Source organism: Mesoplodon bidens (genome assembly GCF_964165515.1).
Source record: "Mesoplodon bidens genome assembly, chromosome: Y".
NCBI classification, from domain to species: Eukaryota; Metazoa; Chordata; class Mammalia; order Artiodactyla; family Ziphiidae; genus Mesoplodon; species Mesoplodon bidens.
The window spans coordinates 38,640,790-38,667,637 of record NC_138180.1 but is presented as its reverse complement, the minus strand read 5'-3'; the positions used below and the strand labels follow the sequence as shown (position 1 = coordinate 38,667,637).

General features: G+C 36.2%; 1 long non-coding RNA gene and 1 pseudogene across 2 annotated transcripts in view; one reads left to right on the top strand and one right to left on the bottom strand.

Annotated features, from left to right (window-relative positions):
* LOC308609709 overlaps positions 1-26,848 on the top strand; it is a 1,094,809-nt gene that overhangs the window by 782,309 nt on the left and 285,652 nt on the right. The gene's annotated exons all lie outside the window — the stretch shown is intronic.
* LOC308609646 (ubiquitin-like modifier-activating enzyme 1) overlaps positions 1-26,848 on the bottom strand; it is a 44,237-nt pseudogene that overhangs the window by 5,086 nt on the left and 12,303 nt on the right. The window contains exons 2-12 of the transcript in view: positions 11,420-11,554; positions 6,735-6,832; positions 6,502-6,648; positions 6,203-6,378; positions 5,979-6,083; positions 5,808-5,888; positions 5,322-5,477; positions 2,723-2,889; positions 2,404-2,600; positions 706-770; positions 289-484 (exon numbers count right to left, since the gene is read on the bottom strand). The product of the transcript in view is annotated as a ubiquitin-like modifier-activating enzyme 1 (transcript). The remainder of the gene's footprint in view (positions 1-288; positions 485-705; positions 771-2,403; positions 2,601-2,722; positions 2,890-5,321; positions 5,478-5,807; positions 5,889-5,978; positions 6,084-6,202; positions 6,379-6,501; positions 6,649-6,734; positions 6,833-11,419; positions 11,555-26,848) is intronic.

The window sequence follows — 26,848 nt, the reverse complement described above, 5'->3', positions numbered from 1 at the left end:
ACAATCTCTATAGCCCTGACAGGGAATCTGGAATGACTCATGTCATATCTAAGGGAATAGGTACCAAGTATGTTGCTTGAGAGAACAGGGCTGGGCAGGTAGAGGAGAGAGGTTGGGAGGAACAGGTCTTTGACTTCAAAAATCACTCACTTAACCATTTAATGAGATCTCTGGGACTTGGTGGTCTTGCCACAAATGGATGAACTGCAATGAACCATGTCAAAAGCGTTTAACAAACTGCTTCCAGTAAGCCTATTCTGACAAATGGAGCCCAGAAGAGTGTAATACCTGGTTCGGAGGAAAGCTGTGCAGCAGCTGTCTGATGTTGTTGGAGCACTGGTTGTGCCAGTGCTAGTAAGACCACGTCACACAGTCAGCCCATGTATGTGGCCGCTGAAGCACCAGGCTGAGCTGCACAGCCTGCAGCACCTCTAGGGTTTGGATGCCTGCCAGGTGCAGTGTTTGCTCCACAAACTTTGAATCCCTATCAAGAATTAGAGAGGACACAAACTCAGAGTTACACAGTGATCCCAGAGGGAGCTTAACAGCATGAAAAGTCAGTGCTGACTCCCAAATGTATAAGGCCCAAGGAATCATTAGATTATTTGAAAAGTAGACCAGGTCCTAAGTGTTACACTGGTTACAGAATGCTTTGACTGACAGGCAGCAGACACGGTGAGCGAGGATTTGGACAGAATTACTCACATTAGGTACTGGTTGACGTTTTCTGCTGGCTGCTTGAAGAGACCTTCAAACTCATCCACGGCAGACAGAGCAAATCAACACTACGTGGGTTATGGGAAACAAATAAGTTTCTGTAGGTCTTAGGACCACCATCAGGAAATACAGCAAATAGGAAGAGCATGGCTGTTATGGGAGAACAGAGGAAGAAAACCCTCCCAATCTGTCTGGTCAAACTTGTCAAGCCCTCACCACTTCAATGTAAAAACCTATGATCTTAATCTGGGAAGAGGTTTACACACAAGTGTACATTCATGCAGAATTTATTAAGATGTACACATTACCCTAGGTATGTCATGCATCAATTCAAGAAAAAGTTCACACCAAGAATAAAACATGAACGATCTCTATGCAGGTTCTGGGGACTGGGAAGAAAGTAAGATAGAGGTTTGACCCCTGTGAATTCGGAGGTCGATAAATAGTCACTGGTGAAGTGATCTGGAGCACCTTGATGCTCGAAATCCAGGTTCAAAGGCCAGCTGTGCCACAGTCTTGTGACAATCAGGTATATCTTTACTTGTGTTTCCTCATTTTAAAGACAAACACTGTAACAGTAAAACTACACCTCAGGGAGTTAATAAGAAATAAGCAAACATGTACACATTTAAAGCTTAGTTTGAAAGTCACAAGGGCATATTAAGTATACATGTTTTTCAGAATTCCTGTGAGAGTTACTACTGTCATTCCAATTTTACAGATAAGGAATCTGAAGCATGAAGTGGTTAAGTCCAAGGGCACATAGTATATTAGTTTTAAAATCCTTTTTATTGGCCTTTCTGCATACTGGGTAGAGAGAAACACAATAATAGAACCATAACCTAGGAGAGGATTTATATGTATAGAAATGAACACACACACACAAACACATCTCTTTCTCCGTCTCTCTGTATCTACACACACACACACACACACACACACACACCAACATGGGATGCATGGAAAGGGAGAAAGACACATACTGAACTGACTCCACAAGTATAAACTCTTCCCTTCTGGAAGGAAAAGTGACAGACTGAACTGTTACTGCTCATTTTCTTCCTGTTCCCATACTTCCTAAACATAGCCTCAAAGACTGGGTTAAGAATCATTTTGATAAAAGGATGGTTATTTGTGGTTTGAAAGGGGACTGTAATTAGGGCCAAGTTCTGAGGACCAGTTAATGGGGTGCTTTTACTTTGTCAATGTACATGAGAGTTATGCTCTTTTGTATGTATGTGTACTATATAAACACAACTATGCTGACAAACTATTAAACATATTTTGGGAAACAATTAGAGAATTATTCCTAAATATGGACTTAATATTAGAGATATCTAAATAACTAGCAGAGATGATATTAAGTTAATTTTGTTCAACGACAAAATAGTATCCTGTACACAAAGAAACATATCCTCACCGTTTAGATATACACTTCTCACATAAAGTATTTCACATGGTATAAATAATACTTCCCTGTATGCTTGCAAAATAAAAATTTCAAGTTAAAGAAATCATTATGAAAAGCGTTAGGCTCCTAGGTTTAAAGTGAGTGAAGGAGAGTTAAAGAGAGGGCAGATATTACATACACTGAGGCTTCATCATCGGAATAACAAGAGTTTGGCAACTGAGACACTGTCCCAGTACATATCTGTTCCACCTCTTTCTCCCTGCAAGGCTGATCACCTGCAAAGTGTGCTCGATGACATTCGGGAAGTTCTTCAGTGTGCACCTGGGGATGGACTTGTCAGGAGGGTCCTGGCTGGAGCTGTATGACTCTGTCAGGAAGGGGATAAACCCTTACACATTACCCTTGGTACCCAGTGTGCCTGACTCCAGAAGAGGCTTTCGGTACAACACACAGCAGCAGTCCATATACGTGCCTGTGAGAAAGTTGCAGCAGGTGAGGGTGGGGAAAATAACATCAGGATAGGACACGGTGACACACACTCCCTAAAACACACACATTACTCTCGCCTCGTCCTCACCCATCCCCAAAACTCACGGGCATCCACATTGTCCGAGGCATTGTCCACACCATCCAGGTTTTGGAGGAATTTATCAATCATACACATGCTCTCTGTGAGGGCCCACACAGTTCTGATGGCTCATCACACGGATGTGTGCGTTTATCTGGTTCACAGCTGCAGCATCTGTATCAGACTTCAATTTCTGGGTAGTGATGGAGAAACAGAACTGTCATTCACATAATCACCCAACAAAACTTTACAGAGCTGTTCTGAAAACTGATTTAAGTAATGATGCACAAGACCTAGGCTCTGAGGTCAGGAGGCTCTGTGGTCTATGACAAATGCCACACAGCTTGGGCTGGGACAAATGAGGAATGGCGTGAATAAAAAAGGAAAACAGTGATACAATAGGAGACAATGGGTTGAGTATCTGTTCTTTTGTCTACCGAACATCCACTGTTTTTCGTTACTAGCACCCCGAGTTGGAGTGCATTCACGCAAAGAAAACCAAGGTCCTCTGAACTTACAAAAACAAAAAGGATCCTCTGAAAATCCAAGTCAGATCACATTCCTCTCCGCAAAACCCTCTATTGATTCCCACTTTCACTAAGGGTGAAATGAGCTGGTCCCTATTCCTTTGACAACCTTCTCTCTTACCATGATCTATCTCTGTCTCTACTCCTTAAACATAGCAGTCATATTCCAAACTCAGGGTTTTGCTCACACTGTTAACTTCACCTGGCATTCTCTTCCCTGAGATTTCTTCCTGTTCTCGTATACCATCTTTAATTCTCTGCGGTTATACCACCTTTCCAATGTGGATTTCCTTTACCACACTGCAAACCACCCTCTCATGGCACTTCCAGTTCTATATCTTGATTTTCATTCTTGCCCCTACACAGTATGTTTCACCTTGTTATGTTCTAACCACATACAGTGCTATTGTATTTATTATTTGCTCTAGCAGTTGTCCAAAATGAAGTTAAAACAACGTTTGTGGTTTCTTTTTTATCTGATGCACAGCTATCAGGATTTCCTACGTTTGATATTTAATCTGAGAACATTTTAAAATATTATTACTCCATTTAAAATTGGAGGGGCTTCCCTGGTGGCACAGTGGTTTAGAATCTCCCTGCTAATGCAGAGGAAATGTTTTTGAGCCCTGGTCTTGGAAGATCCCACATGCAACGGAGCAACTAGGCCAGAGCCACAACTACTGAGCCAGCGCGTCTGGAACCTGTGCTCCACAAAACGACAGGCTGCACTAGTGAGAGGCCCGCGCACTGCGATGAAGCATGGTCCCCGCTTACCACAACTAGAGAAAGACCTCACATAGAAAGGAAGCCCCAACACAGCCAAAAATAAATAAATAAATTAATTAATTAATATGGAATAATTCCATTATATACTACAAACACTATGAAAGAAACTCCAATACAAAGCGTTAATGACAGGAGACAATCTGTATTTACAGTTTTACAAATTTTACTTATATAATGTCTTAGAAGATAGCTGAATTTTCGTTATTTACTGACTTTAATGTATTACATGTTTTGCTTGAAAGATGTCAGGGATATCCAGGCTCACAGAAAAAAAAAATCAATAACATTTTCAGATGACTGTTGATATTTAAAATTATATATATATCAAAACTTGACAAGCGATATTTCTTTAAAGTTTAGTTGAAAGGTAAAATACTGATCCACAACAATACCCTCTGTCTTTCTTTGTATTTTGAATGGCTCTTTAGTTAATGCACAGTTCTGTATCATCATGAATTGGTCTGGTCATTTGGAAAATACTGTGTTTTTGGGTTATGGACAGCCTCCTAGAACAGAGTGGAAAATTACCCTTTCACCTGATAAAATGAGGATAAAAAGGACATAATGTCTTAGTATTCTTAAAAGAGTTGTGATCTTTTGGACTTGAGGAAAGAGTGCTGCCAACCTCCACTGCATTAGAGAATCTCTCATTTACTATGTCTTCTCACTAGACAAAAGCAGAAACCTTTCATTTGCTATCTTATATATTCTAACTACTTAAGTAGTACCTAGTATTTGCATGATAAAATGAAAGGAAAGATAAACACTGGGCAGGCAAAATAACACTGAACTTTACAGAGACGCCCCAGATAGATCCCTCTATAATCTAGCTTCCAGAGTTCCACATTAGCCGTAACCAAAAACCAAAGAAAAAAAAAGATGGCTGGGGACAGGTTTAAACTCACAAATGAAAGATGTAATAAGTTTTCAATAAATATCTCCTGGAAGAAAGAGTGAGTGGTAGAGAAAAGAAATAAGGTAAGAACTGAAGAAAAGAGACAAACAAAAAAGTCCTAAGGTGGTCTTCCCAGGTGACACAGTGCTTGAGAGTCCACCTGCCGTTTCGGGGACATGGGTTCGTTCCCTCATCCAGGAAGATCCCACATTCCGTGGAGCGTCTGTGCCCATGATCCATGGCCGCTGGTCCTGAAGGTCCAGAGCCTGCGCTCCACAATGGCAGAGGCCACAACAGTGTGAGGCCCGCATACCAAAAAAAAAAAAAAGTCCAAAGGCAATAAGACAGATAACCAGAAAAAGACAGGAGAAAAGTGAAAAACAAAGCTGAACCACATACCATATCCATTCCACTCACCTTGATATCACAAGGTTGGAACAGAAACTGTCGATTCAGATTGGATTTTACTATGGTGTCCATGTCTGTAATGGTGATTGCCACACCCTCCCCACAGCCTAGCCCAGTCATGGCAAAGGTCTTGAGTAGCTCACAGCCAACGGCCCCTGCACCCACCTGGGAGGTGGCCAAGAAGAGAGACACAAGATGGTTAGGGTCACTGGGTAACAAAACCACTCCTCAGTCCTCACTACCCCTGCAGATGGCAAGAGAGTGTAAGAGGATCTATGACTGCATATTTAAGTCACAGTGCCATAAAAATCCATGGTCCTCTAAAGAAAGAGGCACAAGACCAGGATATAAAGGACCTGGTGCGAAGAAAATGGAAGAGGGATGAGATGAGGGTACAAGCCAACACCATCCCTTGTACACCACGAGGAGACTCCAGAAGAGGTGGCCAGAGCCTAGGGGACCTAAAGGTAGCTTTTGACCACAAGGTTCTCTCACCAAGAAGTATCTCTGCTTACCCAGCTTCTCTTGCAGGTCAGAGCCAAATACAGCCACCTGCCCATCATAATGGTTCTGGCACTGAGTCATGTGAAGGGAAGAGAGGGTTAGGGAAAAGCCACGTTAAAAAGATCCACAATAATGTCTTCTCCATGGGCCCAAATCACATACTGGAAGGCAGGTGTCCTCTGTAAAGGCCTCTTTTTCCACAGGGAGACACTCAATGGCATCAAAGTACAGCTACTGTATAACAGGCATAAACTTTCCAGAGCAGCCCTGAGGAGTCGGTTAGAAAGAGAATGTGATCGCTGGTTAATCAGAGCTGGAAAGCAAGCAGCAGGGCTGGAAAGGAACCTGGCCCAGGCCCAGCACTGTCCGTCTCCACTCACGCTGACCTTCATAAACTCCTGGGCAGCCACACAACCAGTGAAGGAGTTGATGGGTGCCAGATCCCCAGGGGCCATATAAGCCGGCTTCTGGATGAGGTCTTCATCCAGACTCTTTTGCTGCACTGGTGGCAGAGCTTGAGAATTCAAGCCTGTGCTAGGGTCACCAGTTCTGTTGCATCCCCCTGGAAGGAGTAAAAGAACAATCACACCACTGTGGGGAGAGGGAGAGGTAGAAAAACTAAGTAGATGAAAAGGCATAGAGCAGCTTTGGTTCAAGGACCTGGTTGGCTTGCCCACCCATCTACCTCATTGTGGGGCCGAGAGGGCTGACCATGCTGGGCACGGAACTGGTGCAGGACCTGGAAGCCAATTTGTAGCTGAGGAGGGCGAGAATACTTGACAAAATTTGTTATCACAAAGTCCGGCTCTGCCTGTGAAGTAGGCAAGGTTTTCTGTGAAGAACAAGATATCAGAACCAAAAAAGTAAAATCGTGGAGATGCCTGGAACCCTACAACACACCCTCCTGCTCATAGTCACAAAGCTTATCCTCTTAGTTACTTTGACTTGACTGACAATGCCTCCACAGATGTAGTCAGAGAAATTGGAGGTATCACAGATACTAAAGGTGTAGGGACCTGGGGGATGAAAAGAATGAAGGGTTATCTGTCAATTCATTCCCTCCCAAGATCAACAGCACTATCAAAACAGGAATATGAAAACCTCCCACCTTATTCCTCACCTAACACCTTCCCCCATACAGTGGGAGTTTGGAGTTAACAGATATAAGCTATTATATATAGAATGGGTAAACAACAGGGTCCTACTGTAGAGCACACAGAAATCTATTCAGTATCCTGAGATAAACCATCATGGAATAGAATATGAAAAAGAATGTATATATAGATAACTGAGTTACTTTGCTGTAAAGCAAAAAGTAACTAATTTTTAAATCAACTATACTTCAATTAAGAAATAAAAATAATGTATCGTACATCATAAAACAAAATCAAAAACGAAAACACAATGCTGATTTCTTCAGACAACACAGGTATTCTATGCCTAAATGCCACTCTAGAGAAAAAGAAGTAAGGCCTGAAAGGATCAGATGGCAACTACATAATTTCTCTAGAACAGACTCAAAAATATTAAAGGAACACAAAACACAACTCCAAAACGCTAACATTCACAATTACCTTCCATCCATCAACACTTACCAGAAACTTACCAGCAACATCTGTGGCTTTAGTTTTCATTAAATTTGTAATTTTTTGGTCCATTATTTCTTCAAAAACTCTTTTGGCCCACCCCTTTCTTGGGAATTTCTTTGACATGTGAAATATAGTTATAATAGATGTTTTAATGTTCTTGACCTGTGATTTTACATAACAGATGTGATTAACAAATTAACACACAAGAAAAAATTAGGAAGTTTAACAAAGTAGAAGAAACTATGCAAAATACAAAAGGTGTGTGTGGGGGGGGAAAGTCAAACAAGTCAAGTGCCTTAATACTCATGTAATTGGAGTTCTGGAAAGAGATAATGATATGGCAGTGAGCTCCGAAAGTAATATTTTCAAAAAACATGTGGGCAGAAATTTTCCCAATTTCATAAAACTATAAACCCATATTTAATAAATATTTAATAAACTGCAGAAGAGACATGGCGAAAACTATACAAATGTATATAATGTATTATATATATATATATATATATATATATATATATATATATATATATATATATATATATATATATATATATATATATATATATTCCTCTGTGCTCTGTTTTTGCCGAATCCCATGTTTTGGTATGTTGTGTTTACATTTTCATTCACTTCAGAGTATTTTCTAATATCTCTTGGACACTGTTTGACTCTTTTATTACTTAGGAATGCATTGTTTAATTTCCACATATTTACAAGTTTTCACAAGTTCCTCCTATTACTGATGCCCATTATTCTTTCCTTTGTGGTCAGAGAACAATTTGGTGTGATTTAAATTATTGACACTTGTTTTATGGCCTAACGTGAAGTCTATCCTGGAGAACATTCCTAGTTCAAGTGAAAGGAAATTGTATTCTTCTGTTCTTGGGAGGAATGTTGTGTACATGTCTGTTAAGTGCACTCGGTTTATATCATAGTTTTGTTTAGGTCTTCTCTTCCCTTGGTGATCATATGTTTTGTCATTCATTTGGATAGGCTGTTGAACCTATTTATCTCTCTCTCAAATTTTGTAAGTTTTTGATTCAGGTATCTGGAACTTTTTTGTTAGGTGAGCATTTGTTTATAATTCTTGTGTATTTCAACAGATTTACCCTTTTATCAATAATATATTGTTAATCTAATATAATAATACAGTAATATATACTGTCCTTTGTCTCATTTTTTTATTTAAAATCTGTTTTGTCTGTTGTTAGTATAGTCACTATAACTCTCTTTCGAGTTTTCTTGGCATGAGACTTATCTTTGCAACATTTTACTTAAAATCTATTTGTTTCACACTAAGATTTGTCTCTTTAACAACATATAGGTGGTCATGTTTTTAAAAAATCCATACTGACAATCTGCTTTTTAATTGGACATCTTCTAGTGTACCACTTTTATGGTTATTTGTTATTTCTTTTACTATATACATTTTAGAGCCATTTTATTAGTGGTTGCTCTGGAATTAGGTTGTTATAAAGTAAACTGACAGTTTCTAACAACCTAGTTCACATTAATACCAACTTAATTTCAAAATATGAATTTTTTCTTTTATCTAGTTTATCCTTTTTCTTGTGTTGTTCTTATCATAAATTACATCTTTATACACTTTTTACATCAGCACCAATTAATTTTTTTTTCCTGTGGAGTAATGCTTTAAATCAGGTAAGAGAAAAAAGTAACTGCATTTGTTTACTATTGTTGCTTTAACACATTTTCAGGAATTCAATTGTTTAAAACTTTACAAATTGTTCTCTTAAAATACTACATGTTACAAGTCCCAAATCCATTTTACTGGGCTAAAGTCAATATGTTGGCAGGATTGGGTCCATCTGGAGACTCTGCTGGGAGAATGTATTTCCTTGCCCTTTTTTTTTTTTTTTTTTTGCTTAGTGGTTGCTAGTATTCCTAGTCTAGTAACCCCTTCTACTACCTTCAAATACATCAGTTCATTATCTACTTCTGTCATCACATTAACTTGTCCTCTGTCACCGACATCTCCTTCATTCCTCTTATAAGAAGCATTTTGATTAGATCCACCCAAGGTAACCCAAGAACATTTCCCATCTGAAGACTCTAATATAATCATATATGCAAAGTTTTCTGCATAAAATAACATACATGTCCTGGGGATTAAAATGTGGGCATATTGGGGGACTATTATTCAGACTACAATCATACAAACAAAAAAATCGTTTAAATTATACTCTATATTTACCTATATAATTACTTTTACAGATGTTCTTTCTTTCTCTGGATTTGAGTTATCATCAAAGTGTCTTTCATTTTAGTTTGGACTCTCTCCAAGAATTATCTCATCTTGTAGGGCAGATAGTTAGCAATAAATCCTCTCCATTTTGTGCTTATCTGGAATTGTCCTACTCCTGTCCTCAGTTTCAAAAGATGGTCTTGCTGCATATAAAATTCTTGGTTGACAGTTTTTTTTTTCTTTTAGCACTATGAATGTATCGAAGTGTTTTCTGCCCTGCATGTTGTCTGATGAGTAGTCTTTTTTTTTTTTGGCTTAATTGAGAATCTCTTACATGTCATGGGTTGCTACACAGTGCTTTCACAATTCTCTCTTGGTTTTTGGCTTTCAGTAGTTTATGATATGTGTTGCTTGGATCTCTTTGAGTTTAACCTGCTTTGCGTTTGTTTAGCTGGGCGAATCTGTATAATGATGTTTTGCATCAAATTTGGGATGTTTCTTGGCATTAATTCTTAAAACTTTCTTTCTGCCCCCATAATTATTTTGACAACTCCCCAGGTTAAAGTACATCTGCACTGGGTGACCTCCAAATTATGTCAAATATATACAGTCTTGCAAACGCAGAATTCCAAGGAACATCTCAGTCACATCAGATAATGATAAATCTTTGGAGATGAGGTTCTGAAAGAATTCTCACTTTGTTCTTCTCCTTCTGGTGGCTACTCGGATGCAAAAGGAATGCATACTCTTTCAATATGTACTATTATTAAGCTGGAAAAAAGGAGGATGGGATTGTGACCATTTAAAGTCTCTAGAGCTTGCTGATCTTACCAAGATTCAGTCATTTTTAAACACGTAAATACTTCCCTAGTTCCTGTGAAATTTTGTCAATTTCCAGAGTTCTGAAAAAGTTGAGTCTGACAACTTTGTAGGTTTGTAATGTAAAGAATTTTTGGAGGGCCTTACACTATCATCTTCTGACATAACTCATTAGCTGTCCTTTCTGAGGAAGAAACAATGATCCTTTCGTGTTCCAGCCCGCAGTTGGCACAAGAGAAGTGTTGGACCCTTCCAGTAATTCTTTCCATGATTATCAGCTCTGTGACCTGAAGACAGGGACCTCACTTCTCTGGGCCATCTATAAAATGAGGATAATGATTGTAACTTTCCCCATTGGTAGAGTTTAAATGACTAAATATGAATAAAGGGCATAAAAAAGAGTGTGACACAGAGTACATACTACCTAATTAACATTAGTAGCTGGAATACTATTAAATTACCTGGTGTATTATGACACCTGATAAAGACTTACATTCACCACACTGTAAAGATCATGTAAGTATTTGCTGTTCTTCTTATCATCACCTTCCTACCACCAATGGATGCTGAAAAGAAATTGCCTGTGATCACACAGCAGGGAGAGAACAATGCTGGATTTTTCATTTAGAAACTTTGCAGGTAACTGACATACTGGACCAGAAGGCTTTCCCTTCCTCATATACAGAAGTATGTACTTCTTCGCTAGACACAAGGCTCACAACTCTGTAACCCGTTAGGGAAAATTATACATAGTTTATGTACATGAATGAGCAAAGGCCATACTCTTCATGATAGATGTACATCTGTCCTAAATAGATCCTCTCTAAATTGGGACTATACTTTCCCTCATGAATAACCAATGCATGTAATTTTGCATGATAATATCTGTGTCCCAGCAGCACAACTGTTCTTTCTCCATTCCTGACAAGAAGGGCGCCATATGTTCATGAATGGTAGTAAAACTATAGAAAATGAAGTCCTAATGGTACCCTGTTTCTCTCCAGATCCCAGTTGACTATCTCCAGTATCCTTTCTTAGCCTGATTTGAAGACTATCTTTACGAGAAAAGTGATTTCCGATGAATCGAATCTTATTGACACAGATCTCCAAATGCTTGGAGGACCCTATAATGGAACTTGGGTCACAAAAGTCATTCTGGCAAGATCCCAACACTTGTACTAGGACCCTTACTTAAACAATATTCCTCAAATCCTGCCTTGATTAGAAATCTCCAATTTTACCCAAATCCACCTCCCTTTGGAGAACATTGCAAATACCATGTGCTATCGAAACATGGCCACCAATGACCATCTGCCAAATATTCCTAAGCCCTGGCGCAAAATGATATGCCCCCAAAGAGACATCCAAATCCCTCCCCTCAGTCCCTAAACACCACCTGTATAGGTCCCCTCCAGAATAGACATGCCCTAAATGGCACCATGGGCCATAGATGCAAAGACATACCTCAGGGTATACCTGAAGTTTAGATCCTTTCTACAAATGACATGTAGGCTTTTAGACAACTTGAACTCCTCTTGACTCATGAAACACTCTTATTTACGATTGCAACAAAAAGAATAGGAATAAACATACCCGGGGAGAGAAAAGAGTTGTATGCAGAACACTATATAAGATGCTGATGAAAGAAATGAAAGGTGATACAGATGGAGAGATATGCCATGTCCTTGGGTTGGAAGAATCAACATTGTAAAAATGACTATATTACCCAAATCAATCTACAGATTCAATGCAATGCCTATCAAACTAGCAATCGCATTTTCCAGGGAATCAGAAGAAAATATTGCACAATGTGTATGGAAATAAAAAGACACCGAATAACGAAAACAAACTTGAGAAAGAAAAACGGATCTGGATGAATCAGGCTCCTGCACTTCAGACTATACTACAAAGTTACAGTCCTCAACACAGTATGGTACTGACAGAAAAACAGAAATATACATCAATGTAACAGTATAGAAAGCCCAGAGATAAACCCACTCACATATACTCATCTTATTTTTGACAAAGCAGGCAAGCATATACAATGGAGATAAGACATCCTCTTCAACAAGTGGTGCTTGGAAAACTGGACGGATACATGTCCAAGAATGAAATTAAAACACTCACTAACACCATACACAAAAATAAACACAAATGGATTAAAGTCCTAAATGTAAAGTCAGACATGACCAAACAATTAGAGGAAAACTTAGGCAGAACACTCTATGACATAAATCACAGCAAGATTCTTTTTGACCCACCTCCTAGAGAAATGGAAGTAAAAACAAAAATAAACAAATGGGACCTAGTGAAATTTAAAAGCTTTTGCACAGCAAAGGAAACCATAAACAAGACCAAAAGACAACCCTGAGAATAGGAGAACATATTTGCAAATGAAGCAACTGAAAAATGATTAATCTCCAAATTTTACCAACAGGTCATGCAGCTCCAAACCAAAAACACAAACAACAATCCAAAAATGAGCAGAAGATCTAACTATACAGTTCTCCAAGGATGATATACAGATTGCCATAAAACACATGAAAGGTTGCCCAATATCATGAATCATTAAAGAAATGTAAATCAAATCTACACTGAGGTATCACCTCACATTAGTCAGAATGACCATCAACAAAAACGGTACAAACAATAAATTCTGTAGAGGGTGTGAAGAAAAGGGAAACTTCTGGCACTGTTGTTTGGAATGTAAATTGTTACAGTCACTACGGAGAAAAGTATGGAGGTCATAAGATACTACTACTAGAAATAGCATATGACCCAGCAATCCCACTACTGTGCTTATACCCTGAGAAAACCATAATTCAAAAGGAGTCATGGAACACAAAGTTCATTACAGGTCTATTTACAATAGCCAGGACATGGAAGCAACTTAAGTGTCCATGGACAGAAGAATGGATAAAGAATGTGTGGCATATATATATAAAATGGAATATTACTCAGACATAAATAGAAATGAATTTGAGCTCTTTGTGGTTAGTTGGATGGATTTAGAGTCTGCCATATTTCGTGAAGTAAATCAGAAAGAAAAAAGAAAAAACTGTTTGCTAAGACTTATGTACGAAATCAGAAAATAAAAAGGTTCTGATGAACGTAGGGGCAGGAGAGGAATAAAGATGCAGATGTAGAGAATCGACTTGATAACACTTGCAGGGTCAAGGATAAGCTGGCACGAAGTGAGATAGTCATATAGACGTACATACACTACCAAATATAAAATGGATAGCTAGTGGAAAGCAGCTGCATAACACAGGGAGATAAGTTCAGTGCTTTGTGACCACCTAGCTGGGTGAGATAGGGATGGTGTGAGGAAAATGCAATAGGGAGTGGATAAGGTAATATGTGTATATCTATAGCTGATTCACTTTGATATACAGCAGAACCTAATGCAATATTGTAAAGCAATTATACTCCGATATAGGTGTTAAAAAAAAGGAATATGCTCTCTATAAGAGCCATTTTAACTTTAAGGACACACATAAGCTAAAGGTGTGGGAATACAAACTGATAGTGCAAACACTTTCCAAACAAGAGCAGGACTGGCTCTCCCAATCTCATTTAATACAGATTTTCAGTCACAGTAGTTCAGAAGTGATAAATAAGGTCAGTATAAAATAATAATGGATCAATTTATCAAGAGGTTATAATAATTGTAAATATATATGTACTGAATGTTGCATGATTAAACAAATATTTAAATCAACCATTAAGAGATCTGAGAGGAGAAACCAACAGTAAAAATAATAATACTAAGGAACTATATTATCCCACTTTCTACCTTAGAAAATTAATAAAGACACAGAAGGTACCTAATAAACTTATAGAGAACTTCCATTCATCAGAACCAGAATCCACATGCTTCTTAAGTGCTGATGGAACATTCCCCCTGATAGTCACTGCCTTGGTACATAAAGCAAGCCTTAACAAATTTAAGAAGATCAAAACCACATTGAGCATCCTGTTTTATCATAACGTTATGAAGCTAGAAATCAGTAACAAGAGAAAAAGTGAAAAATTCCTAATATGTAAAATTAAACAGCACACACTGGAAAAATCTATGGGTCAAGGAAGAAGTCAAAAGGGAAATCTGAAACTACCTTCACATAAACAAAAATGACAACATACCAAAACTTTGGGGATGTAGCATAATCAATCTAAAGAGTGAAGTTTTAGCATTCATAACTTCTTTTATTAAGAGAAAAGAATGATCTTAAATAAACGACTTATCCTTATACATGAAGGCCTAGGGAAAAGGAACAAATTAATTTCCAAGAATAAAAGGAAGAAATATGAAATTTTCAAATGGAAATGAATAAAACAATAATCATATAATTATTTAAAAACTGAATCCAAGAGCTGGTATTTGTAAAGCATAATAAAATTGACAAAGCTTTAGCTAGACTAATGAAGAGAAAAAAGAACTTAATAAATAAAACTTTAATTGAAAGAGGAGAAATTGTGACTGACACCCTAGCATACAAATAATAATAAAGAAAGCTACAAAACAGGGTCACACAAATGCATAAATCTCCACTAACTCTAATGTACCATGTTGCAAGACCATCACGAAGAAGACAAAAAAAAAGTATGTCTTGATCATACAAATGATGAATTAGAAAATTGATTCAGTATTCAAAACTCTCCAAACAAAGAGAAGTCGAGGATCAGATCATTTCATGGGTGAATTCTACTGAACATTTAATGAAGATTTATTGCCAGGCCTTCCCAACCCTACCAAATAACTAAAAAAGAGGAAACATTTCCAAACTCATTTTATAAAACCAGCATTTATCTGATTAACAAAGCCAGATAAAGATATAACAAGGGAATCACAAAACAAAACAAACAAAAAACGCAGAACTTACAGGCCAATATACTTGTACATATTGATCGAAAAATTCTCAAGAAAATTCTAGCAAACCAAATTCAATAGCACACTAAAAGGATCAACATGATAAGGTGGGATAACTCCTTAGGATGTAAGGGTAGTTAACATATTAAAATCAATACTTTTAATTAACCACAGGAACAGCATGCAGAAGAAATGTTTGAAAGTATTTTTTAGACTTTCTTGATTAAAGCTCTCAACTAACTGTGTAGCGAAGAAACATTTTAAATGTAATAAAGGTCATATATTAACAAGCCCACAGCTAACATCATATTCATGGTGAAGAGCTGAAAACATTTTTTCTCAGACAGGAACAAATAAAAAATGCCCACTATCACCACTCCTATTCAACATAATATTAGAATACCTAGCCAGTAGCATTAAGCAAGAAAAAGAAAAGAAAGGGATCAAAAGTGGAAAGGAAGAAGTAAAAATGCCTCTGTTGGACGATAAAATATGCTGTATGAAGGAAATCCTAAAGTCTCCACCAAAAACCGCATGAAATTGTTAGAACTAATAAACAAATTCAGTAATGTTGTTGGCTGTGAAACAAAAATACCAAATTAGTTGCATGTGTATACACTAACAAGAAAATAGCAGACACAAAAAGAAATAAAACACTTCCATTTACGGCAGTACCAAAAACAATAAAATGTTAGGACTACATTTAAGCAAGGAGACAAAAACATCTGTACACCTAAAAATATGACATTTACAAAAACTGAAGAAGACACAAGTGAATAGAAACTTATCCCATGTTTCTGAATTGAAAGAATGAATACTGTACAAATGTTCACACTACCTAAAGCCATCTATAGTTTCATTTGAAACCCAATAAATTTTCAATGGCAATTTTCCTAGAAATAGAATAACAATCCTAAAAATTGTACAAAACAACAAAGGAACCTGAAAATAGCCAAAACAATTTTCAGCAAGATAAACAAAGCTGGTTGCAACTCACTTTCTGGTTTCAAACTATTATACAAAGTTATGGTAATCGAAATAGTGTGAAATTAGCATAAAAAAGACAATAGACCAATAGAATAGGACTGACAGCCCAGAAATAAACTCAGCCATGTCCAGTCAACTAACATTTGACAAGGACGACAAGAATAAACAATGGAGTAAAAATAGACTTTACACTGAGTGGTGTTGGAAAAACGGGATATCCACACAGAAAAGAATAAAATTGAACACCCATCTTAGACGATTCAAAAATTAACACAACATGAACAGAAATCACAACATGCCTAGAATTAAACAGAAAATTATCTCCAAGGCATTTGTCTCAGCAATGATTCTTTTGGGTATGATACCAAAAGTAGAAGGAACAAAAGGAAAATTCAACATGTGTGACAACATCAAATTTAAAAGCCTCTGCACAAAAAGAAACTTGAACAGAGTGAAGAGGCATTGAACAGGAGGCATAAGAATTCTCCTATGGAATGGGAGAAAAGATTTGCCAACAACATGCCTGCTACGGGACTAATGTCCAAACATAAAAGGATTCAATTAAAAAAAAGCTGAATAATCTAATTAAAACGTGGGCTGAACACCTTAGCTGATATACTACCTTCATAGGAGACCTACAAATGACCAAGAGACACATGAACATTTGCTCAACATCTGTAATAGTAAGAGAAATGCAAAATAAAACCACAAAGAGATGTCAACTCACACATTTCCTAGTGGTTATTATGAAAAGGAAAAGACAGAAAAGTGTAGTCAAGCATGTAGAAAACTGGGAAAACTTACAGACTGTTGGTGGGAATATACCTTAGTACAACCACTACATAAAATAATTAGGATGTTCCTCAAAGTACTAAAAATAATACCACCATATAACCTAGCAATTCCATTTCTGAATATACATATTTGAAGGAAATGAAATCAGTTACTTTACTGAGATATTTGAACTCCCATGTTCACTGTATTAATATTTACCAAAATATGCAAGGCATAGACACTAACTGTTTATCAATGAATAAACGGATTAAGAACTGTATATATTACCACAATGGATATTATACAGCCATATAAAGAAAATCCTGCAATTTGTGACCACATGAAATCAACTTGTGGGCATTATGCTTAGTGAAACATTCAGAGACATAAAGACAAACTGTGTGGTCCCACTTATTTATTAAATCTAAACGGCAGAGGTCATCAAAACAGAGAGTTGATATGTATTTAATAGGTGTGGGTTTGGGAAAAATAAGGAGATGAGAGTCAAAGAGTACAAATGTCCTGGTATAAAATATGTAGATTCTTGGGATCTAAGTTACAGCATAGTGACTTAGTTACCAACACTTTATTGCATATTTCAAGGTTACAAGGAAAGGAGATCTTAAATGTTCTTACAGCACACACAAAAAAATGGTAACTATGTGAGGTGATAGAAGTATTAACTAACATTATTATCACATTATTTCACAACATAGATGTAAGTCTAATCATCATGCTGTGTACCTTATAATTACCAAGGTTATATGTCAATTATATCTCAATAATATTGGGGAAAATGTATTAAAGATAGGACCTAAATGTTTCAAAGCCTTTGAGTAAAGATAAGGAACAAACTTCTCAAGATTGGCCTTGGCAATAATTTCTTGACAATGACAGCAGGAGAGAAGGCAACAAAATCAAGATTTAAGTGAAGTGAAATTGACCTGAAACATTCCTACATAATAAAGGAAACAATCAACAGAATTAACAGGCAATCTATAGAATAGTATAAAATATTTACAAACACGTACCTTAGAAGTGGCTAATATCCAACATACATAAGGAAAGTGCAAAACCTCAGTAGTGGGATATCACCTCATATCTGTTAGATTGGCTATTATCAAAAAAGAGAAGACAGCAGGCATGACAAAAGGGAAACACCTTACACTCTTGTTGGGAATGCTGTTTGGTGTAGCCACTCTAGAAAAGAGTTTGGAGGTTCCTCATAAAACCAAAAATTAGAACTACCAAATCATCCAGAACAAAATCTTTGGTTATTTATAAAATGGAAGGAAAAATGCCGACTCTAAAAAACACCTGAATACCATGTACACTGCACCATCATTCTCAAATGCCATACCAGGAAAACTACACACTTAGCCTGAATAGATGGATAAAGGAAAGGTGCCCCAGCAAGTTATTTTGTGTGGCAGGAAATAAAAGTGGCACAATAAAAATATATTCAGGCATACTAGTAATAAAATGGTGCCTTTGTAACAAAATGGGTGCACCTTAAGGGCACTATGTTAAGTCAACATCTCTAATAGTAAGAGATGTTGAGAAGAAGTATGATGAAAGAAGAAGTAAGAAGTACTTAAGAAGTAAATCAGACAAATAAAAACAAAAATGGTGTAATCTCACTTATAGGAAAAAAAAATTAATCTTCGTTGCAGGTTTTTCTCCTTCATCACTTTAAATATATCCTGCCAGTCCCTTCTGGCTTGGAGAATTTAACAACTGTCCTTCACAATCTCTTCCAAAATATAGCAGAGGGAGGAACACTCCAAAACTAATTCTATGGCGCCACAATCACCCTGATACCAAAACCAGGCAAAGATATAATAAAAAAAAGGAAAACTACAGGCCAATATCACTGATGAATATAGATGCAAAAATCCTCAACAAAATGGTAGCAAACAGAAGCCAACAGCACATTAAAAGGATAATACACCATGATCAAGTGGAGTTTATTCCAAGAATACAAGGATTCTTCAATATATGCAAATCAATCAACGTGATACTTCATATTAACCAATTGAAGGAGAAAAACAATATGATCATCTCAATGGATGCAGGGAAATTTTCGAAAAAATTCAAACCCAATATATGATAAAAACCCTCCACATAGTAAGCATAGAGGGGAGTTTCCTCAACATAATAAAGGCCATATATGACAAACCCACAACAAACATCATCCTCAATGGTGAAAAACCGAAAGTATTTTCATTAAGATCAGGAACAAGAGAAGGTTGTCCACCCTCACAGCTCTTTCTCCACATAGATTTGGGAGTTTCAGACACAGCAATCAGAGAAGAAAAGGAAATAAAAGGAATCCAAATCAGAAAAGAAGAAGTAAAGCTGTCACTCTTTGCAGATGACTTGATACTACACATAGAGTATCCTAAGGATGCTACCAGAAGATGAATAGAGCTAACCGATAAATTTGGTAAAGTAGCACAATACAAAATTAATGCACAGAAATCTCTGGGATACCAATAGGTTAATGATGGGAAATCTGAAAGAGAAATTAAGGAAACACTCTCATTTACCATTGCAACAAATAGAATAGAAAGAAACATACCCAGGTAGACAAAAGACCTGTATGCAGAAACCTATAAGATGCTGATGAAAGAAATGAAGGAGGATACAAAGAGATGGAGATATATACCATGTTCTTGGGTTTGAAGAATCAACATAGTGAAAATGACTGTATGACATAACGCAATCTACAGAGTCAATGCAATCCCTATCAAAATACCAATGGCATTTTCGAGGGAACTAGAAGAAAAAAATTCAGTGTGTATGGAAAAAAAAAAAAAACATGCCGAATAGCCAAAACAATCTTTAGAAAGAAAAACAGCTGGATGAATCGGGCTCCTGGACTTCAGACTATACTAAAAGCTACAGTAATAAAGACAGTATGGTACTGGCACATAAACAGAAATATAGATCAATGGAGCACGGTAGAAAGCCCAGGGGTAAACCCACAGATATATGGTCACCTTATTTTTGATAAAGGAGGGAAGAATATACAATGGAAATAAGACATCCTCTTCAACAAGTGGTGCTGGGAAAACTGAATGGCTACATGTACAAGAATGAAATTAGAACACTCCCTAACGCCATACACAAAAATAAACACAAATCGATTAAAGGACTAAATGTAAGGTGAGACACTATCAAACACTTAGAGGAAAACATAGGCAGAACACTCTATGACATAAATAACAGCAAGATTCTTTTTGACCCACTTCCTAGAAAAATGGAAATAAAAACAAAATTAAAGTAATGGGACATAGTGAAACAAAAATTTTTCACAGGAAAGGAAACTATAAACAACACGAAACGACAACCCTCAGAATGGGAGAAAATATTTGCAAATGAAGCAACTGAAATAGGATTAATCTCCAAAATTTACCAACAGCTCATGCAGCTGTAAACCAAAACACACAAACCATCCAAAAATGGGCAGAAGACCTAAATAGACATTTCTCCAAAGATGATACCCAGATTGCAATAAAACACATGAAAGTTTGCTCAACCTTTCATGTTGAGCATGAATCATTATAGAAATATAAATCAAATCTACAATGAGGTATTACCTCACACTAGTCAGATGAGCTGTCATCAAAAAATCAATATACTATACATTCTTGAGAGAGTGTAGGGAATAGGAAACCCTCCAGCACTGTTAATGGGAATGTAAATTGTTACAGTCACTATAGAGAACAGTATGGTGGTCATTAAGAAACTAAAAGTAGAACTAATATATGACCCCACAATCCCACAACTGTGCATATACCCTGAGAAAACCATAATTCAAAAAGAGTCATGGACCACACAGTTCATTACAGGTGTAATTACAATAGCCAGGACAGGGAAAAAGCTAAGTGTCAATCGACACATGAATGAATAAAGAAGGTGTGGCATATATATACAATGGAATATTACTCAGAGATAAAGAGAAATTAAATTGAGCTATTTGCAGTTAGGTGGATAGACTTAGAGTGTGTCATACAGTGTGAAGTAAGAAAGAGAAAAAGAAAAAACACTTTGCTAACACATATATATGGAATCTAAAAAAAAGTTTCTGATGAAGGTAGGAGCAGCACAGGAAAAAAGATGCAGATGTAGAGAATCGACTTGAGAACATGGGGAGTGGAAAGGGTAAGCTGGCACGAAGTGTGAGTGTGGTATGTACATATATACACTACGAAATGTAAAATAGATAGCTAGTGGAAAGCAGCTGCATAGCACAGGGAGATACGTTCAGTTCTTTGTGACCACCTAGCTTGGTGGGATAGGGAGGGTGGGAGGGAGATGCAAGAGGGAGTGGATATGGGAATATATGTATACCTATAGCTGATTCATTTTGTTATACAACAGAAACTAACACAACATTGTAAAATAATTAAATTACCATATAAATGATAAAAAAACACAATATGTTGTCTACAAGAGCAATTTTAACTTTAAGGACACACATAAGCTGAAGGTGAGGGAATAGAAACTGTTAGTCCAAACAGTTTCCAAACAAGAGCAGGACTGGCTCCCCCAATCTCAGGTAATACAGACTTTCAGTCAAAATAGTTCACAATTGATAAAGAAGATCAGTATACAATGATAATAGATGCATTTATCAAGAGATTATAATAATTGTAAATATATATGTACTGAACGTTGCAGGATTAAACAAATATATAAATTACCCATCAACAGATCTGATAGGAGAAATCAACAGTAAAACTAATAATGGTAAGGGACTATATTCTCTCACTTTATACCTTAGGATATTGATAAAGACACTGAATGTACCCAATAAAATTATATAGAAGTTCCATCCAACAGAATCAGATTCCACATTATTCTTAAGTTCAGATAGAGCATTCCCTAGGATAGATGCTGTTGTGGAATATAAAGCAAGCGTTAACAAATTTAAGAAGATCAAAACCACATTAAGCAACATTTTTGATCATAATGTTATGAAGATAGAAATCAATAACAATAGAAACAGTGAAAAAAAAACCTAATATGTAGAATTATACAGCACACACTGGAAAAACCTATGGGTCAGGAAAGAACTCAAAAGGGAAACTTGAAACTACCTTCAGATAAACAAAAATTACAATATACCCAAACTTTGGGAATGTAGAAAAATCAGTCTAAAGAAGGAATTATTTTTAGCAATCATAAATTCTTATATTAAGAGAAAGGAATGATTTAAATAAACAACTTAAACTTATGCCTGAAGGATTAGGAAAAATGAACAAATTAAGCACGAGGAATAAAAGGAAAAAGTTTGAAAGATTCAAATGGAAATGAATAAAATGAATATCAGATAATTAGGAGAAAATGAATCCAAGTGATGGCATTTGGAAAGGATAATAAAATTGACAAGCTTTAGCTAGACTAACAAAGAGCAAAAAAGAGCTTAATAAATAAAACTTTAACTGAAAGAGGAGAAATTGCAACTGACATCATAGCACACAAATCATTATAAAGGATGATAAAAAACCGGGTCACACAAATGGATAAATCTCCAACAACTCCTATATAAAATGAAGCAAGACAATCATGAAGAAGCAAAAACAAACAAACAAACAAAAAATATCTTGATCATACAAATAATGACTTAGGAAATTGAAGCAGTATTCAAAACTCTCCCAACAAAGAGAAGCACAGGATCAGTTAGTTTCACTGGTGAATTCTACTGAACATTTAATGAAGATTTATTGCCCGTCCTTCCCAAACTCTCCCAAATCACTACAAAAGAGGAAACATTTCCAAACTCATTTTACATAACCAACATTTTCCTGAATAACAAAGCCAGATAAGGAAATAACAAGGGAAACACAAAACAAAAGAAAACAAAACAAACATACAAACAAACAAGTGAAAACCACAGAACATACAGGCTAATATCCTTTTACATATAGATGCAAAAATTCTCAACAAAATTCTAGCAAACCTAATTCAATAGCACAATAAAATGTTCAACGTGATAAGGTGGGATAATTCCTGGGGATGCAAGGGCAGTTAATGTTTTTAAATCAATAAATTTAATTTATGACACGAATAGCATGCAGAAGATATGTTTGAAAGAATTTTCTAAATTTTCTTGATTAAAGCTTTCAACTACCTGGGGAGAGAAGAAACATTTTAAATGTAATAAAGGTCATATATTATCAAGGTCCCAGCTAACATCATATTCATGGTGTAAAGCTGAAAATCTTTCCTCTAAGACAGGAACAAATAAAAAATGCCCACTCTCACCACCCCTATTCAACATAATACTAGAAACAATAGTCAGAACCTTTAGGCAAGCAAAAGAAATAAAAGGGATCAAAAGTGGAATGGAAGAATTAGAAATGTCTCTGTTTGAAGATGACATATTACGTATGCAGGAAATCCTAAAGACTCCACCAAAAACCCCGTGAAACTGTTAGAACTAATAAATGAATTCAGTAATGTTGTTGGATATGAAATAAAAATACAAAATTAGCTGCATTTCTATACACTAACTAGAAAATAGCTGACAGAAAAATAAAGAAAACACTTCCATTTACAGCAGCACCAAAAACAATAAAATCTTAGGAATACATTTAAGCAAGAAGACAAAAACATGTGTACACCTAAAAATATGATATTCACAAAAACTGAAGAAGAAACAAGTGAATAGAAACTTATCTCATGTTTCTGAATTGAAAGAATGTATACTGTTAAAATGTTCATGCTACCTCAAGCTGTCTATAGTTTCAATGGAATCCCAATCAACTTTTCAATGGCAATTTTCCTAGAATAGAATAACGGTCCTAAAAATTGTACAAAACAAGAAAGGACCCTGAAAATAGACAAAGCAATTTTCAGCAAGATAAACAAAGCTGGATGAAACTCACTTCGTGGTTTCAAACCATAATACAAAGTTACGGAAATCAAAATAGTGTGAGACTAGCATAAAAACAGACAATAGACCAATAGAATAGGACTGAGAGCACAGAAATAAACTCAGCCATGTCCAGTCAACTAACATTTGACAAGGATGACAAGAATAAATAATGGAGTAAAAATAGGCTTTACACTGAGTGGTGTTGGAAAAACTGGATATCCACATGGAAAACAATAAAATTGAACATGCATCTTAGACGATTCAAAAATTAACACAACATGAGCAGAAATCACAAAATCCCTAGAATTAAACAGAAAAAAAATCTCCAAGACATTTGTCTCAGCAATGATTCTTTTGGATATGATACCAAAAGTAGAAGGAACAAAAAGAAAATTCAACATGTGTGAAAACATTAAATTTAAAAGCCTCTGCACTAAAAGAAACTTGAACAGTGAAGAGGCACTGAACAGGAGACATAGGAATTGTCCTGTGAAATGGGAGAAAATATTTGCCAACAGCGTGCAAGCTACAGGAGAATGTTGAAACATAAACACTCTCAGTTAAAAAAAAAGCGAAAAATCTAATTAAAACGTGGACTGAAGATCTTAGCAGATATATTCCCGCCATAGGAGACATACAAATGACCAAGCAACACATGAATATTGGCTCAATATCTGTAATAGTAAGAGAAATGCAAAATAAAACCACAATGAGATATCAACTCACACATTTCCTGGTGGTTTTTATGAAAAGGAAAAGAGAGAAAAGTGTAGTCAAGCATGTAAAACACAGGGAACACTTACAGACTTTTGGTGGGAATGTAACTTAGTACAACCACTATGGAAAATGATACGGATGTTCCTCAAAATACTAAAAATAATACCACCATATAACCTAGCAATTCCATTTCTGAATACACATATTTGAAGGAAATGAAATCAGTTAACTTACAGAGATATTTGCACTCCCATGTTCACTGTATAAATATTTATCTAAAATGTGCAAGGCATTGTCACTAACTGTTTATCAATGATAAAAAGGCTTAAGAAATGTATATGTTACCATAATGGGTATTATACAGTCATATAAAGAAATTCCCGCAATTTGTGACCACATGAAATCAACTTGCAGGCATTATGCTTAGTGAAACAATCAGACATTAAGACAAACTGTGTGGTCCCACTTATTTATGAAATCTAAATGGTGTGTTCATCACAAAGAGAGTTTATACATATTTAATAGGTGTGAGGTGGGGAGAAACAGGGAGATGATTGTCAAAGAGCACAAATTTCCTGTTATAAAATGTGTAAATTCTTGGGATCTAAATTAAAGGATAGTGACTTAGTTACCAATACTTTATTGCATGTTTAAAAGTTACTGGGAATGTATATCTTCAGTTTTCTTACAGCACACACACACAATTGGTAACTATGTGAGGTGATAGAAGTATTAACTAACATTATTATCATATTATTTCACAGCATAGATGTAAATCTCAACATCATGCTGTGTACCATAAAACTACCAACGTTATATGTCAATTATATCTCAAAAGTGTTGGGGAAATTGCTTTAAAGATAAGACCAAAAAGTTTCAAATCCATTGAGAAAAGATAAGGAACAAACTTCTCGAGATTGGCCTTGGCAATAATTCCTTGGCTATGACAGCAGTAGAGCAGGCAACAAAACCAAAGTTAAGTGAATTGAAATTGAACTGAAACATTCCTATATAATAAAGGAAACAATCAATAGAATTAAGAGGCAATCTACAGAATAGCATACAATATTAGAAACAAGTACCTGATAAGTGGTTAACGACGAACATATATTAGGAAAGTGCTAAACCTCTGTAGTGGATTATCACCTCATATCTATTAGATTGTCTAATATCAAAGAAGAGAAGATAGCAGGCATGACAAAAGGGAACCCTCCTACATTCTTGTTAGGAATGCTGAATGGTATAGCCACTCTAGAAACCAGTTTGAAAATTCCTCAAAAAGCTAAAAATTAGAACTACTAAATCATCCAGAAAAAAACCCTTTGGGTATTTTTATAAGGAAAGAAACACACAAAATCATAAAGACACCTGCATCCCATGTACACTGCACCATCATTCTCAAATGCCATAACAGGAAACAACAAACTTAGGCTAAATAGATGGGTAAAGAAAATGTGGCACAGAAAAGTATTTTGTGTGGCAGGAAAAAAATGTGTCACAATAAAAATATATTCAGGCATAGTAGAAGGAAAATGCTGCCTTTTGTAACAAAATGGCTGCACCTTGAGAGCACTATGTTAAATCAACATCTCTAATAGTAAGAGATTTTGAGAAGAAGTACGACGAAGAAAGAAGCACTTAAGAAGTAAGTCAGACATATGAAAACAAACATGGTGTGATCTCACATATTTAAAAAATATATCTTCTTTGCAGGTTTTTCTCCTTCATCACTTAAGATGTCCTGCCAGTCCTTCCTGGCTTGGAGTGTTTAACACCTGTCCTTCTAAAACTCTTCCAAAATGTAGCAGAGGGAGGAAAAATCCAAAACGAATTCTATGGAGACACCATCACTAATACCAAAAGCAGACAAAATATCAAAAAAATAAATGAATAAATAAAACTGCAGGCCAATATTACTGATGAATATAGATACAAAAATTCTCAACAAAATAGTAGCAAACAGAATCCAACAGCACATTAAAAGGAAAATACACCATGATCAAGTGGGATTTATTCCAGGAATACAAGGATTCTCCAATATATGCAAAGCAACCAATGTCATACACCATATTAACAAATTGAAGTAGAAAACACATATGATCATCTCAATAGATGCAGAGAAAGCTTTCGAAAAAAATCAACACCAGTTTATGATAAAAACCCTCCACATAGTAGGCATAGAGG